The following is a 17,475-nucleotide window of genomic DNA, read 5'->3' as shown; positions in this document are numbered from 1 at the left end:
TCGGGGCTAGATTTAGGTTTAGGGGTTGCTAAAGGACCGGATCTGAAGTTTTTTCTTTTTCCGCCATCAGACGCAGCACACTGTCGCTGATTGACCGGTGGCTGATCTGTGATCCTTCGCGAATTTTGGGCCGATGCCTGGAGAAGAAGAGGGGAGGGGAGAGTGTTCCACGGTTTTTTTTAAAAGAAAAGGAAAAATGAAAATTTTTAAGGTTTTTTTGGTTTAAATAGCCTAGTGAAACGGTGCCGTTTCACTTGGCCTCCCCAGGTGCCAAAACGGCGTCGTTTTGGGGAGGCCGACCCAAATCCGACCTGACCCGGCTTAGGATCCGCGTGTTTTTGAGCGGAGGGGTAAATTACGCTTTTAGCCCCTCCACCTTTTTAATATTTTTACAATTAGGTTTTTTTTTTATTTTTTTAATTCACCCTTTAATTTATTTTGAATTTCAATTTAGCCCTACTTGAACGACGCCGTTTTAGAGGAGAAGGGAAAATTTCCCTTCCAGTCCCTCTCTATTGTTTGCGCGTTCAATTTAGTGCTTTTATCTTCACTTATTTGTGGCTTTTCCCCAGTTTTTTTATCTGTAGTTCGATTTAGTCTTTTTTTATTTTATTTTTTAAAATTAATTAAATAATGTAATTATTATTATTTTTTATATGTAATTAATTTTTTTAATTTATATATATGTATATATTTATTTTCTTTATATATGTACATGTATATATTTTTTTAATGAATATTTTTATATTTATATATATATATGTGTATATATATCTATGTTTTTTATTTATTTTCGAAAATACTTAAATACATACTTATATTTTTAACACATATTTTATAATTTATATATATATTGTACAAACCCAATAATGCCCGAGCCCAAACCAATAAACAGGCCAAACTAAACCTAGAATGGCCCAACACCTGACCCAAACTAAACCTACCCCAAAGCTTAACCAAAAAATAGAAACCCTAGGAGCCTCCTTTTCCAGCCGCCGCAAGGATCGGAGCAAGCCTCCTCCACGTGCGCCGCTCCTCCCCACCCCGCGCACGTCGCGCATGTTGAACCTACAACAACAAACAATCAATGACAATATCAGAATAACGAAAAGAGGGGATTTGCATTATTATTTTTGGCTATTTAAAGCCATAGAAAATTTGTAAAAGGGGGGATGTTTTTGAGTGTAAAGGAAGACAAAAACACAGAGACAAAAATACCGAAGAAGAGAAAAGAAAAATACATTTTTCCTTGGAATATAAAGGTCTTTTTAAAATTTTATTTTCTTTTCAGTTTTTTTATGTTTATTGTTGATTTATAAAAGGGAGAGGGGGAAGAGAAGTTTACCTTCGTGTTCGGGCTGCCGTTTTGGGACCATCTCCGCCGTCATCGGAGCCCTGGTGGCCGATGAGTGACGGCGCACAAGGAAAAGAGTTTAAAAAAAACCCTAGCAGAGTGTTTAGGGATTTTGTTTTATTTTTTTCTTTTATTCTGTTGGCTGCAGATTTTTTTAAGAAAAAGAGAAGGAAAATTGTTTTAAATAGTAAGGACCAAAAGACGTCGTTTTAGGGGGTGGAAGATCCACGCGTTGACCCGACCCGGGCCCAGGATCCGCGCCTTCCATTCAATGGTCTATTTGCGCATTTAGCCCCTCCTATTGGCGTCGCGTTTCAATTAAATCCTTTCGTCTCTTTTTTAAGCCGCATATTTTTCTTTTCTTTTCAATTTAGCCCGTTGCTGCGCAGCGTTTTGAAAGGAAGGGATAATTTCCCTTTTGGTCCTCCACACTTGCGCGCCCATTCAATGTGGTCCTGTTTTCAGATTTATTTCGAATTTAGCTTTTTTTCCCTTTTTTAGTTCAATTTAACCCTTTTTTATTTTATTCATTTTTAAAAAAATTATGTTATACTATGACTTTATTACTATTATTATTATTATTATTATTATTATTATTATTATTATTATTATACTTACATATATACGCATATGTATGCTAATAGATATATATATATATTTTAAATGTTTTTAATACATATACATATATTTTATATATTTTGCTATTATTTCATTTTCTTAGTTTCTATATACATATATACGTATGTACATTTATACTTTTATAATATTTATACATTTTCATATTTTATAATCAAAATTATTGTAAATAGATTTTCCGTTTTTTATATACATATATACACATATTCTCAAATTTACTTGTATATTGTGCTTGTGTTTACAAATTTTGTAAATACATGTACATATAAATTTTAAATTAAAATATTTGCTTCATATTGTACATTAATTTTTAACATACCCTTTGGAAAATAAATCTTGGTTTTTTCGATAAATCAAAATCATTTTTTCTTGATTCAAGGTTTATTTTGAATAAAAGCAATATTCGAAGTTTGGGATTTTCGTGGAAATTGAGCCCTAACGTATTGGGTTCCGATTTTCTTTGTTAATCTTAAATAACCGAGGATATTCTTTATTCAAAATGCATGAGTATAAAAATCATTTTTGGGAACTTAACTTGTTGTGTCCTAACGCATTGGGTGTGGCATGTTACTTTCTCAAAATAAAGATTTTCACATAAAATAAAACTGATATTCAAAGTTCGGGGATTATGAGGAATTGTACCCTAACGTATTGGGACTCAATTTCTTTACATGACTTGAACAATCGATTATCCTTTTTCAAATTTCATCATTTGAGTTGATTTTAAAATCTTTTTAAATTTTCGACACCAAGATATTAAATAATCAATTTGGTACCGATTTTGGGCGTTGCAAGGGTGCTAACCCTTCCTCGTGCGTAACTGACTCCCGAACCTGTTTTCTCAAATTTCGCAGAACGAACTTGTTTTTAAGGTGAGCCGATCACACCTCAATCAAGGATCGGTGGCGACTCCAATTTTATTTTTTAAAGTCGACAACTAAATTTTTGTTTTCAAAAAGATGGTTTCGACAGCTTGGCGACTCCACTGGGGACTTTAGAGAGTCGAGCCATAAACTGATTATATTTGTCTTTGTGTTGAAAATCAAAAGTTTTTAAAAAAATTCATGAGTTCCCTTCGCACTCATTGATGTTTTATCATGGTATTTTGGGAACTTTGCATTTGCATTTTACATTACATTGTCAGTTTTACCCTTTAAGTGGGAGCGAGAAACTAGTCATTCGTGAGGTTTTCACCTCCATGCAGGGTAGTGGACCGCTTCCGGGATACATTCGTACCTATGTCTTCGTGAGATTTTTATCTCCATGCAGCCATAGGGAAATGTATCCCCCTGAACTGAACTCGATCCACATGAGCCTATAATGGGTGAGGATCGAGGAATCTGCTGGTTCGGGTACCCTTACTCTAGAAACTAAGCCTCATATAGTGAGCTTTAGGAACTTGCCCTAGGTAGAGCAATACCAAACCCTAGTGGATTCCTGAATAAATGTTCTTGCTATTTCATGTTTGTATTGGATTATATCTTTTTGGTGTAATACTGACTTGTATTTATTTTGTTTTGATTGCATGACATCATGATCGCATTGCATTTGCATATTAGAAAAGAGATGTTGATTTGAGCTCGATTACTAGATTAGAAAGCTTGTTATGGAATACGGTGGAAGATAATACGATGGTCCGAAGAAAACATGGCACGAAAAGCCTAACAAGAGGAGTATACGACTTTGCTGCATGACCTGAGGATCCAAATTGTCAAAATTTATTCAAAAGTCATCAAAGGTCCCAATCTCATAAAGAAGCTAATGAACGTGAATGAGTAAAGATTTACGACCTAGATCAAACAAAAAGGAGATCAAATTCGTGAGATGTATCTTATATCTGAAGGTTCGATGTCTTCACTTGGAGTACGAGGGTAAAGCCGTATATATATGTCCGCTTTATGTGAAGAGATTTGTTTTCTAGTAAAAAATTGAACATGAATCAACGTCTCTTTTCGCATTCATTTCATGCATTTGCATTTCATTACATCACATGCACTAAACACCGTTAAGGGATCCTGATTAATTAAAATCATTGCTCAGTTAATCCGGAAACCAACTAACCAACCAAACACCATTACAGCACTCGAGCAAAGATTAAGGACATGGATCAGAGATTGGAAAAACTCGAACAGTGTCAGAAAGAGATGCAAGACCGACTTCAGCTACAGGTGCAGGAGCGATTAGATAAGATGCAACAGGATATGTCTAAAAAGATGCGAGCATCCCAATATGATATGATGGCGAAGCTAACCAAATTGTTGACTGGAGGAGGTGATAAGGGAAAGGGTCCCATGGCTGATGTCGAAGAGGGTAATGAACCACTCTATCCTTCAGGCTTTACTCCTCCACATGTTCGAACTCAAGCTGAATATCCGCACAAACCCACTGTAACAATCAGGCCTTAGCAGTCCCAAGCCAGTGCTTCGAACTTTCAAGCTAGATTGGGCTCTAACCCCGAAAACTACCCTGTTAAATCTGCCATTCCTGACTTCGATGAAGTGGATGAAAAGGAAAGAATAAAGGAGGAGTTACCAAAGCAGCTAGAGAAAAGGTAAAAATGGCTCGAAGAGAAATTCAGGGCGATGGAAGTCACTGAAAGCTGTCGTGGGATTGACGCTAAAGAGCTGAGCTTAGTTCCTGATTTAGTACTCCCTCATAAGTTTAAGATACCGGAATTCGAGAAGTACAATGGGATGACTTGCCCAGAGGCTCATATCACCATGTTTGCAGGCGAATGCCTGGATACATTAACAATGACCAGCTATTAATACACTGTTTCCAAGATAGCCTAGCAGGGGCAGCATCTAAGTGGTACAATCAGCTGAGCCGTACCACGATTGATTCATGGAGGGACTTGGCACAAGCATTCATGAAACAATATAGTCATGCAACAGACATGGCTCCTGATAGAATTATCCTTCAAAACATGGAGAATAAGCCGAGCGAAAGCTTTAGGCAGTACACACAAAGATGGAGGGAAGTCGCAGTCCAAGTTCAACCACCGCTCTTAGAAAAAGAAATGACGATGCTTTTTATTAACACATTGAAAGCCCCGTTCGTCACACATATGTTAGGAAGTGCCACAAAAAGCTTTTCTGATATAGTCATGAATGGTGAAATGATCGAAAATGCTATATGGAGCGGGAAAATTGATGCAGAGAAGAGTAACAAGAGGTCAGTCTCAAGGAGAAGAGAAAATGAGGTGAACAACACGAGTTACTCTAAATCAGTTATTGTGAGTCAGCCAAGAAAGGTGGTTACTAACCAACAAGGGCTATTAATACAAGAATCTGGAGTGAAACCAGGTACTGAGAAGCTCCAGTTCACACCAATTCCGATGTCATATAAGGATCTGTATCAAAGCTTGTTTGATGCGCATGTTGTTGCTCCTCATTACTTAAAACCTCCATAACCTCCGTATCCTAAGTGGTATGATGCGAACGCGCAATGTGACTACCACGCGAGAATTACGGGGCACTCAATAGAGAATTGCATTACCTTCAAAAAGCTAGTTGAAAATTTCATCAACATGGGTATTGTCAAGTTGGGAGACTCATCAAGTGCAGAAAATCCGTTACCCAATCATGATTGAGGATGGAGGGACTGCAATGTATGAAGAAGTGGTGAGAGGTTTGCACATCGATGCCATATATGCAAACACAATTAAAAGAGTCCTTGTTAGATATTCGTCTTAGAGGTGTTTTAAACAATGGGACTGCAGAGGAAACCCCTGAAGTATTTAGAGTCTGTTAGAGTAATGTTCAGAACACACTTATTGCTTTCAGCCTTGAAGCAATAGGAATTTCTTTGTGAAATAGGCTCATGCCTGAATATTATTATTTTAATGAAATACATTATTGTAATCATCTTTGAGCAAATGTTCTTTCATTCTGTACGTTTTTTCTATTCTTTTAGATTTTTTCTGCCAAATTATTCATTCATTCATTCATATTACTCATACATTCTTTTGTATATTCTTCGGTACCTACCATAGGTCCCCAAATATCAATGACATGAGTGACGCCGCTACAGACTCAGAATCTCCTTTTGAGTGAGACATGTGTTTAGATGGATCTCACAACTTTGAAGATGACATGGACTATAGCTTATCTCCAGACTTATTGAGGATGGTAGAATAAGAGGATAGACAGATCCTACCTCACAAAGAATCATTAAAAGTTGTGAGCTTGGTGAAGATTGGAATTGACATGACCACAAAGACGAAGCGGGACCTTATTGAGTTACCCCAAAAATTCAATGATGTCTTCACATGGTCATACCCAGATACGATTGGGTTAAGCACTGACTTTATAATCTGAATAACAGCACGATATCAGAAATTTGCAGTATGTTCAAGATTAATATCATGAAGGATGCAGTGAAAACTTTACCGGAGCGGTGCCTCTCTCTTTAGTTCATCACGATTTTTTCTATTGAAGTTGAAATCCCTTCTCTCCAGGTGTTGGCTGAGCTAAAGCTGGATGAAGCAGAATGGGTCCAATCTTGATACGATCAATTGAACTTGATAGAAGGAAGAAGATTAAAAGCTATTCATCACGGTCAGATGTACCAGAAATGAATGATGCGAGCCTATAACAAAAGGTTCATCCTAAAGAATTCCACGAGGGTGACCAAATGTTGAAGATCCTCCCTCTACAAAAAATATTTTGGAGGGAAACGGATGCCAAATTGGGAGGAACCTTATGATTTTTTTCCCAAAGGAGCTTTGATTTTGAGCGAGATGGATGATAAACCTGCAAAGTTCTGTAAACTCAGATTCAGTAAGGAAATACTCCGCTTAAAGAAGGACAGAACCAAGGTAAAAACCTACAAAGGGCAGTTTGAGTCCCAAAAAAAAAAGGAAATAGAAAAAGTGATGTGAAAAAATGAAAAGATGAAAATGGAAAATGAAATGAAAAAGTAAAAATGGAGAGGCTAAGGTGAAAACTCGCAAAGGGCGCCTTGGACCAAAGGGGATTTGAGTTGAAAACCCGAAAAGGGTGGCTCAAATATTGATCAGAATGGGGCATGAGATTATCGGAGTAGCTCAAATACTGATCAGAATGGGGGCATGCAGTGGTCTTGCTATACCTGAATCAATAGGAAAAGGTAGGCGACATTTTGGGGCATCGACAAAGTACTGTAGATCTCCTAAACGCATGTTAAATTCAAAATAGTCTTCAGAAAGTTTGTACAGAGAAGTTCAAGCTGCGATATCTGGGGCACCTAATCCTTATACTATTTTTTGTTATTCTTGGAACACTTCATTCATTTCCAAGATATGCATTCCTAAATCAATTTCTTTGTTATCCATCTTTATTATCTTTTACAACTTATTCATTTCGAGCTATGCTCAGAACCAACTCAATTTTTATCCATGATCTTTTTTGCAAGCATGTTGCATTAGAATAATGATTAATGGACTAATAAAACTTTCATAAGGGAAGTTTTGCATATTACTCTAGAAGTTTCTGAATAATATAGGAACCTCAAACAGGACTATTGTTTAGAACGCACCAGGTTGGAAATCTGATAAAGAAGAGTCTAAATTAAGACTATCCCTTTGAATTTTCTTGTCTAAAGTATTAATTGAACAAAATGGCAAGATGTCGTGTTGGTGACAAAGCTTCAATGAACAAGCAAGCAATGATCACCGAATAATAAGAAGAAGTTGTTCTTGGAGAAGATTTCTTCATTTGTGCATGAGCATTTGGTACAACACCCTGGGAATGGTGTAAGAGACCAAAAAGTTTCACATCCTGTATCCTTGAATTGTGATAACAGAGGATTGAGAAAAGGCCAAATATTTTACTCTTGGGTTACAACGGAAAAAGATGGTACAAATTTTGCATCCCAGTGGATCAAACTTGGAGGTTTACAGTGGGGGGCAATCTGGTCAAGTGCTTATTGGGTTCGCCAGCCGAGCATAAAGGCGCTATAGTACATTAAGCAATAAGACCTTAATAAACTTGGTGTGATGATAACCCAAGCGTTAAAATATCATTTTCATGACATTCTACATTCATTCAAATGTCATTCATACATGTCTAGTTAGGAGCATTTGATTCATTCTGTTCATGACATCCTAATCATTAGGCATAACTAGGTTCATAAAGTGAATTATACAGGTCATGTTCCATAGAGAACAGATCAGTGAAATTATAAAGCCTTGCCTCCCTCAGTTGCAGTGGAGCAAGTTAAAGATAGCAAATCTTGCCTTCCTACATCGACAGCGAAGCAGATCGAAAATAAAGCCTTGCCTCCCTTAGTTGCGGTGGAGCAAGTTAAAGATAGCAAATCTTGCCTTCCTACATTGACAGCGAAGCAGATTAAAGATACCAGCCTTACCTCCCTCGGTTGCAATGGAGCAGGTTGATGGCGGATTTTACCTCCCTAAGGTTACAGTGGAGTATATTGAAGCCAGTAATTCTATCTCCCTGGGTAGCAGTGGAATAGATTAAAGTTCACAGATCTTATCTCCCTAAGCAGTAGTGGAGCAGATCGAAGATGGTAGATTTTACCTCCCTAAGGTTACAGTGGAGTACATTGAAGCCAGTAATTCTATCTCCCTGGGCAGCAGTGGAATAGATTGAAGATTACATATCTTATCTCCCTAAGCAGTAGTGGAGCAAATCAAAGATGGTGGATTTTACCTCCCTGAGGTTACAGTGGAGTACATTGAAGCCAGTAATTCTATCTCCCTGGGTAGCAGTGGAATAGATTGAAGATTACAGATCTTATCTCCCCAGACAGTAGTGGAGTAGATCGAAGATGGTAGATTTTACCTCCCTGAGGTTACAGTGGAGTATATTGAAGCCAGTAATTCTATCTCCCTGGTCGGCAGTGGAATAGATCAAAGAAAACAGATCTTGTCTTCATGTATTGGCGTGAAGTAGATCAAAGATAGCAGATCTTGTCTTCCCATACTGGTGGCGAAGTAGATCAAAGAAAGCAGATCTTGTCTTCATGTATTGGCGTGAAGTAGATCAAAGATAGCAGGTCTTGTCTTCATTTATTAGCGTGAAGTAGATCGAAGATACAAGTCTTATCTCCCTGAAGTTGCAGTGGAACAGACAGAAGTAACCAATCCAATCTCCTTGAAGTTGCAATGAAGTAGATTAAGACCACAGATCTCATCTCTCTAAAGTTGCAGTAGAGTAGATCGCATCAAATTTACCTTTAAGTTGTAGCAGAACAAATTGAAGCTACAGGTCTTATCTCCCTGAAGTTGCAGTGGAGCAGATTAAAGATAGCAAATTTAGTTCTTTTGAGAAGCTACAACATACGAATCCTATCTCCCTAACATACATTGCAGTGGAGTAGATTGAAGCACCAGTTCCTATACATCTGAAGATGCAGTAGGAAGGAATGAGGCTATTTGAAGTAAAGAAGTACTGAAGAAGTCGAGGCTCAGTAAGACCGGGCACAATTGGGCTTTTAGTCTTTGCTCTATTCCCGTTACACGATAATGAGCAAAGAGGGGCAGCTGTACAAACCCAATAATGCCCGGGCCCAAACCAATAAACAGGCAAACTAAACCTAGAATGGCCCAACACCTGACCCAAACTAAACCTAGCCCAAAGCTTAACCAAAAAACAGAAACCCTAGGAGCCTCCCTTTCCAGCCGCCATAAGGATCGGAGCAAGCCTCCTCCACATGCGCCGCTCTTCCCCACCCCGCGTACGTCGCGCATGTTGAACCTACAGCAACAAACAACCGATGACAATATCAGAATAACGAAAAAGAGGGGATTTGCATTATTATTTTCGGCTATTTAAAGCCATAGAAAATTTGTAAAAGGGGGGATGTTTTTGAGTGTAAAGGAAGACAAAAACACAGAGACAAAAATACCGAAGAAGAGAAAAGAAAAATACATTTTTCCTTGGAATATAAAGGTCTTTTTAAAATTTTATTTTCTTTTCAGTTTTTTTTATGTTTATTGTTGATTTATAAAAGGGAGAGGGGGAAGAGAAGTTTACCTTCGTGTTCGGGCCGCCGTTTTGGGACCATCTCCGCCGTCATTAGAGCCCTGGTGGCCGATGAGTGACGGCGCACAAGGAAAAGAGTTTAAAAAAAACCCTAGCAAAGTGTTTAGGGATTTTGTTTTATTTTTTTTTCTTTTATTCTGTTGGCTGCAGATTTTTTAAGAAAAAGAGAAGGAAAATTGTTTTAAATAGTAAGGACCAAACTCGTTTTGGGGGGTGGAGGATCCGCGCGTCGACCCGACCCGGGCCCAGGATCTGCGCCTTCCATTCAATGGTCTATTTGCGCATTTAGCCCCTCCTATTGGCATCGCGTTTCAATTAAATCCTTTCGTCTCTTTTTTAAATCAAGCCGCATATTTTTTTTCTTTTCAATTTAGCCCGTTGCTGCGCAGCGTTTTGAAAGGAAGGGATAATTTCCCTTTTGGTCCTCCACACTTGCGCGCTCATTCAATGTGGTCCTATTTTCAGATTTATTTCGAATTTAGCTGTTTTTTTCCTTTTTTAGTTCAATTTAACCCTTTTTTATTTTATTCATTTTAAAAAAAATTATGTTATACTATGACTTTATTACTATTACTATTATTATTATTATTATTATTATTATTATTATACTTACATATATACGCATATGTATGCTAATAGATATATATATATATATATTTTAAATGTTTTTAATACATATACATATATTTTATATATTTTGCTATTATTTCATTTTCTTAGTTTCTATATACATATATACGTATGTACATTTATACTTTTATAATATTTATACATTTTCATATTTTATAATCAAAATTATTGTAAATAGATTTTCCATTTTTATATACATATATACACATATTTTCAAATTTACTTGTATATTGTGCTTGTGTTTACAAATTTTGTAAATACATGTACATATAAATTTTAAATTAAAATATTTGCTTCATATTGTACATTAATTTTAACATACCCTTTGGAAAATAAATCTTGGTTTTTTCGATAAATCAAAATCATTTTTTCTTGATTCAAGGTTTATTTTGAATAAAAGCAATATTCGAAGTTTGGGATTTTCGAGGAAATTGAGCCCTAACGTATTGGGTTCCGATTTTCTTTGTTAATCTTAAATAACCGAGGATATTCTTTATTCAAAATGCATGAGTATAAAAATCATTTTTGGGAACTTAACTTGTTGTGTCCTAACGCATTGGGTGTGGCATGTTACTTTCTCAAAATGAAGATTTTCACATAAAATAAAACTGATATTCAAAGTTCGGAGATTATGAGGAATTGTACCCTAACGTATTGGGACTCGATTTCTTTACATGACTTGAACAATCGATTATCCTTTTTCAAATTTCATCATTTGAGTTGATTTTAAAATCTTTTTAAATTTTCGACACCAAGATATTAAATAATCAATTTGGTACCGATTTTGGGCGTTACGAGGGTGCTAACCCTTCCTCGTGCGTAACTGACTCCCGAACCTGTTTTCTCAAATTTCGCAGACCGAAATTGTTTTTAAGGTGAGCCGATCACACCTCAATTAAGGATCGGTGGGGACTCCAATTTTATTTTTTAAAGTCGACAACTAAATTTTTGTTTTCAAAAAGATGGTTTCGACATATATATTTCTTTATTTTCATAAAAGCATTATGTATTTTGTTTATATAAATTTTATAATCCAAAATTTTATATGTAAATCATATGTATGTCTTTTATTTTTTCATAATTTCGATGTATATATTATATACCTTCTAGTCTTTTTATTTATTTTGTTTATTTACTTCATTTGTTATTTATTTGTGTTCACATCTATATTTTAAAAGAATATTTTTTATTTTTATTTTGCTCATTTATTTGATATTTTGCATGTCATTATTTTTCATTATTGATATTAATTTCGTTTATTTACTATTTATGTTATTTCTATATCATTGTTGTATTTATTATTGTTATTTGTTATTGCGACATTTATACATATATTCAATATAACATTACATCATCTTTTTACTCGAATTTAAAAATAGAAAATTTTCAAAATAGAGATAATACTCGTATTTAGGATTTTCAAGAAAATTGAGCCCTAACGTATTGGGTTCCAATTTTCTTCGTTAAATCTAACAATCGAGAATTGCTCCTTAATCAAAAATAAAATGAAAAGCTTGTCGTCGGGAATTCAATATGTTGTGTCTTAATGCATTGGATATGACGTGTTGACTTCTCGAAACAAAGATTTTTTTAAAAAAATTAATAAAGGAAATATTCAATGTTTGGGATTTTAAGAAATTGTGCCTTAATGTATTGGACTGCGATTTCTTCATAAATTTTAAACAATTGAATATTCTTTTATATTTTATAACACAAATCTTTTGGAAGAAACTCGTTTTTGAAGAACCAAAATATCGTGCCCTAACGCATTGGGTGTGACGTTTTTTCTTCAAAATGAGAGAGTCTTGATAAATAACTTGATTTAATTAAGAATCGTATTTTTCAACTCTCGATATTAAGACATTAATTAATCAACTTGGTACCAATTTTTGGGCGTTATGGGGGTGCTAATCCTTCTTCATACGTAACTGACTCCCAAACCCGTTTTTCTAAAACCCGTAAACCTAAGTCATTTTTAGGTGATCCAATCACACCTCAATAAAAGATTGGTGGCGACTCCAATTTTCATCGACAAATAAATTTTTGTTTTTTCTTCCAAAAAATAAAAATGGTTTCGACAATGTTAATTTATAGGCTATAAATAGACCTAAATCCCTATGTAAAGAGAACCAAGTTGATTTACAGAACCATTTAGTTCAAGGAAACATTTCCTTAGAGTATAAAAAAAGGTTACCAACATGAGTGTTGACGCTAAGATTGAGTTTCCAGTCATTGAGTTCCGTTCATCGGATTTGGAGCGAGGAACCAATGGGTGGTATCGATTGTGCAAGAAAGTTCGAGAGGCTTGTGAGATTTTCTGTTGTTTTGAGGTGGTATATGGCACGATTTCAACGAAAGTTCGAGAGGAGATGTTTAGGTTGATGAAAGAACTAGTTGAGGTCCCAGTGGAGATGAAACAAAAGAACACTAGTCCCCTGCCTTACCATGGCTGGGTTGGACCATGCGCTCAAGTTTCTTTGTTGTATGAAGGCTTTGGACTTGGAGATGTCTCCAACTATGATTCTGTTAAAAACTTTGCTCAACTTATGTGGCCTGAAGGTCACCCACGTTTTTGGTAACAACAATTCTTTGACTTTTCTAATTTCACTGGTTGGGTTGATATTAGGGGTGAGCAAAACTCGATTCGACTCGAAAAAATTGAAAAAAATTCAAATTTCGAGTTAAACGAATTGAGTTGTTTGAGTTAATCGAGTTATTCGAATCAACTCGAATTTTTTTTTCAAATTTTGAGTTCGAATTGAGTTGAGTTTTCGAATTCGAATAACTCAAATAATTCGAATAATTCGAATATCAAACTATAATATTTTACATTTTTACCCCAAACTCCCAAACTCTTTTACTTTTCCGTCAAAACTTTTACTCCTTCCCACTTTCCCCCAAAAACTTTTACTCCCCTCCCCTCCCAACCATCCAATCTACCCAAAATCCATTTTCCACCAAAATTTTACTCTCACATGTACTTTTTCTCAAAATTTTACTCCCAAAAACCCTCAAAACCTTTTATTTTCCCCCAAAATTTTTACTCGCTCCCACTTTTCCCCTAAAACTTTTACTCCCTTCCCATCCCACCATTTATCTACCCCAAACCCTCCCCCTCCAATTTTTTTTAATATTTTCCCTCCAAAATTTTACTCCCCCTATTTACTTTCCCTCAAACTTTTATTCCCCCAAAATTTTTATTTTCCCCCTATACTTTTACTTCTCACCCTTTAGTCTCAAATAAAAAATCAAAATTATCCAAAAAAAAAATCACTAAACATAAATAGTAATAATTTTATTTATATCTACTATTTATATTATTAAATTAAATTTCACATTTTATATTATTTATATTATTGAATTGTTTAGTCATATTGAATATTTATATTAAAATTGAATTATTAATTATGCCATAAAATATTCGTGTTAAAATTTTATATTGGTATCAAATTCACATTTTATTTTTAAAATAACTTTTATTAAAAATCATATTTTTACATTTAATATATTTTTAATTCCAAAATACATAGTGACAAGAATCAAGATAATTGAAATAACTAAGCAAGCAAAGAAGCTAACCAAGATATAAAAATTAATAAATAAATTATGAGGTGATGAAAGTTAATAAAAAATTTGATTAAGGTGGACAAATTTTATTACGATAGGTGACAGTGATTACAAGGACCCGAAATTATTTTTTAAAATTTAACTCGAACAAATATATTCGATTCGATTCGATTTGAATTCCATCTCACTCGACTCGATTCGAGAAAACTTCAAATAAAGTTAGGATGATAAAATGAGATTCGAAAACTCGATTAACTCGAAAATTTTTATTCGATTCGATTCGATTCGATTCGATTGAATGCTCACCGCTAGTTGATTTTAATAATTTCTAGTTTAAGTTGACTGAGTTCGAGTTATTTGCTTTTTATAGTTAAATTTACTTATCTATTTTTATTTATTAAAATAGATGTCTAGGAAACGCTAATGGATTATAGGTATTGATATTATATAAATAATTAGATTAAATTTTAGGTTGTCAACTAAATCACAATGAAGTGACTAAAGACTTAATGTCAAGTCCGGCTTTGACTCTGACTCTAACTTTAATATCGTATTTGATATTTGAATAACCCGTAACACCTACAACTTAAAAAAAAAATTATGGGTTTAGTCCCGACTTGTTTCTAATGTGTATTTTAGACCTCGAGGGTTCATATAAGGGACTTATTGATTGATTTTTGATATGAATACTGTATGAGGTGAAATATTTGTTTAATTGATCTGTAAATTTCGATAATACTTCGTAACCCGATTCCGACAACGGATACGGGTTAGGGGTGTTACATGATGAGCCGTCAGAATTCAGTTTAAACCAACCATCACAAGGAGGTTTCCAAGAGACAAGAACAAACTTAAGGAGTCCTCAGGGCTTGATCGGGGGTGAAAGCGCAACAAACTCAGCAGCACTCACAATTACTATCTGAACAAACCTTGCCAAAGGTCTATGAGTTCCGGCTCCTCCTTTTTCCGAGTTTTAATTCATTGATGCATATCTTTCGTGAAGGATCTGTCAATCTTGTTTTTAATAATTTTTTTTCGTGTATGTTCATCCTCCTGATTTAGTTTATATTAATTATCGTTCCCTTTTTGACAAAAAAAAAAAAAAGTAAGGTAACAAATTTGATACGTTTATCTAATCAAAATTGGAGGCACAAATTTTTGGATATTCAACCTTCGTCTGCTATGATTGTTTTTCTTTTTAATTGATGAACTTTGAATACTCAACCTTTCCTCTGCAAAGTTTGATTTTGTTTTGAATTTTGTTTTGAATACTCAACCACTTCATCTTCTATGCTTCAATAATCAAATTAAAATTTTGGGAAATTGATAGCGGTGTTAAATTAGAAGCTATGAATAGACCTAAATCCCTATGTAAAGAGAACCAAGTTAATTTACAGACTAATTTAGTTCAACGAAACATTTCCTTAAGAGTATTAAAAAAAAGTTAACAACATGTGTGTTGATGCTAAGATTGAGTTTCGTTTACCAGATTTGGAGTGGCACTGTGTGTGCAAAAAAGTTTGAGAGGTTTGTGATACTTTCGGTTATTTTGAAGTGATGTATGATAATATATTGACGAAAATTGGAAAGAAGATATTTAAGTTGATAAAAGAACTGGTTGAAGTTGCAGTGGAAAGGAACCATGACTAGATTAGACCATTCGCTCATACGAAGGTTTTGAACTTAATATGCCTCCAACTTTGATTTTATTAAAAGCTTTGTTGAATTTATTTTTCAACAAAAAATTCAATTCTAAAGAGAATTTTAATTTTGAATTATTTTTAATGCTCAACCAATCTCTACTTTGTTTTGTTGGAAATAGACTTGTTACCCATTTAAACTAATAATATCAAATTAATAGCTAAATGAAATTCTCATTCAATGCATCGACTCAAAGAGGCTGCCATACAATTATTCAAAAGTTTGGTTCTTGTCTCATTTTCGAGTAGATATTAATCAATTGATTAAATTTATCATTCCACTGTTAAATGATAAAGAAGATTAATGATAAGGTGAAGCACAATTTATTTTTGAGGGCCTGGAATTAAATTGTATATTTTTATGATAATAAAATGTAATTTTACCATTTTAATAGCACATATCTTTATAATTTTAAAAGATTAAATCAATTTTTTATCATTTTGGGACCAAAGTTAAAATTTACCATTACTAATTTAAAATTTTATAAATTATAAATGAGCTAAAAGGGAAAATTTTCATTTGAGGAGTCCCGTGCCAGCCCTTGATTAATGGTGCATTTCGATGTTAATCACTCTAAAATTAAGACAAATAGCTCGTCAATCACTCTAAATAGGGGCATTCGTATTTTAGTCACCCTAAATTTTTTTTCGTTCAAATGCACCATTAACTTTCCGTTACCATTTAATGACGGAGTGATTAATTTGATCAATTTGTTTTTTGAGTGACCAAATTAACAAAAAAAATTGGGGTGACCAAAATAAGTTTGTTTGTTTATGAATTGATTGTTTTGTTTATTATTATATGATACATATATATATTAAAGGCATAATGATGAATTAGCTCTCAATATTTATATGATTTGTCAATTTGACCCATTTTTTTTTGAGTTAAATTGGACCATTAATCTTTTAAAAAGTAATCAAATCATTTTTTTAATAAAAAAAGTTGATTAAAATATCAATTTTTCAATGCTGTTGGCGGGGTACCTCAGTGGTACTCCAGGTATGCTTCATGCTGAAATGATATCATTTATCTTACATGTCACGTCAATAATAATTTAATAATTATAAAATATTTAAAAAATAAAATTACTTAAAATTCAAAAAAATAATATAAAAATATAAGAAATTAGCATGAAGTAGATGTGGCTTGCCATGTAAGCTGCTCTGTTTAAAAGTTTAACATTTTAACCAATATTTCGGTTAAAAAAAATAGTAATTTGACTCCTTTTGAAAGGTTGATGATCAAATTCGACTCTTTTTAAAATATTGAGGTCAAATTTAACTAAAAAAAAGGCTTAAATGAAAAAAATTAGCCCTTAAACTATAGCGCTTTCAAAAAATTTTTTTAGTCAAAAGTATCACCTAAACTTTGATTTCGTGACCACTTTTGACACGAGGTATATTTAGATATTTTTATTTTATTCACTGTTTTTTCTTTCTTTCATCCACTCTTCTTCTCCCTCACAACCCTAGCCAACTTCTTCAATCTCTCTTCAAAGCAGAATATTTTATAATTTCATCACACAATTTTGCTCATATCGCTTCAGTTTTAAGGGAAACTCGTCACACAATTTCAAACATCTAGAAGATTTCCAAT

General features: G+C 34.2%; 1 protein-coding gene across 2 annotated transcripts in view; it reads left to right on the top strand.

Moving 5' to 3' along the window:
* LOC105781766 (probable 2-oxoglutarate-dependent dioxygenase AOP1) overlaps positions 1-17,475 on the top strand; it is a 70,279-nt gene that overhangs the window by 44,418 nt on the left and 8,386 nt on the right. The gene's annotated exons all lie outside the window — the stretch shown is intronic.

Source organism: Gossypium raimondii, chromosome 13, assembly GCF_025698545.1.
Source record: "Gossypium raimondii isolate GPD5lz chromosome 13, ASM2569854v1, whole genome shotgun sequence".
Lineage (NCBI taxonomy): Eukaryota > Viridiplantae > Streptophyta > Magnoliopsida > Malvales > Malvaceae > Gossypium > Gossypium raimondii.
Note: the sequence above shows the minus strand (reverse complement) of the source record. Positions and strands in the feature narration are given on the sequence as shown.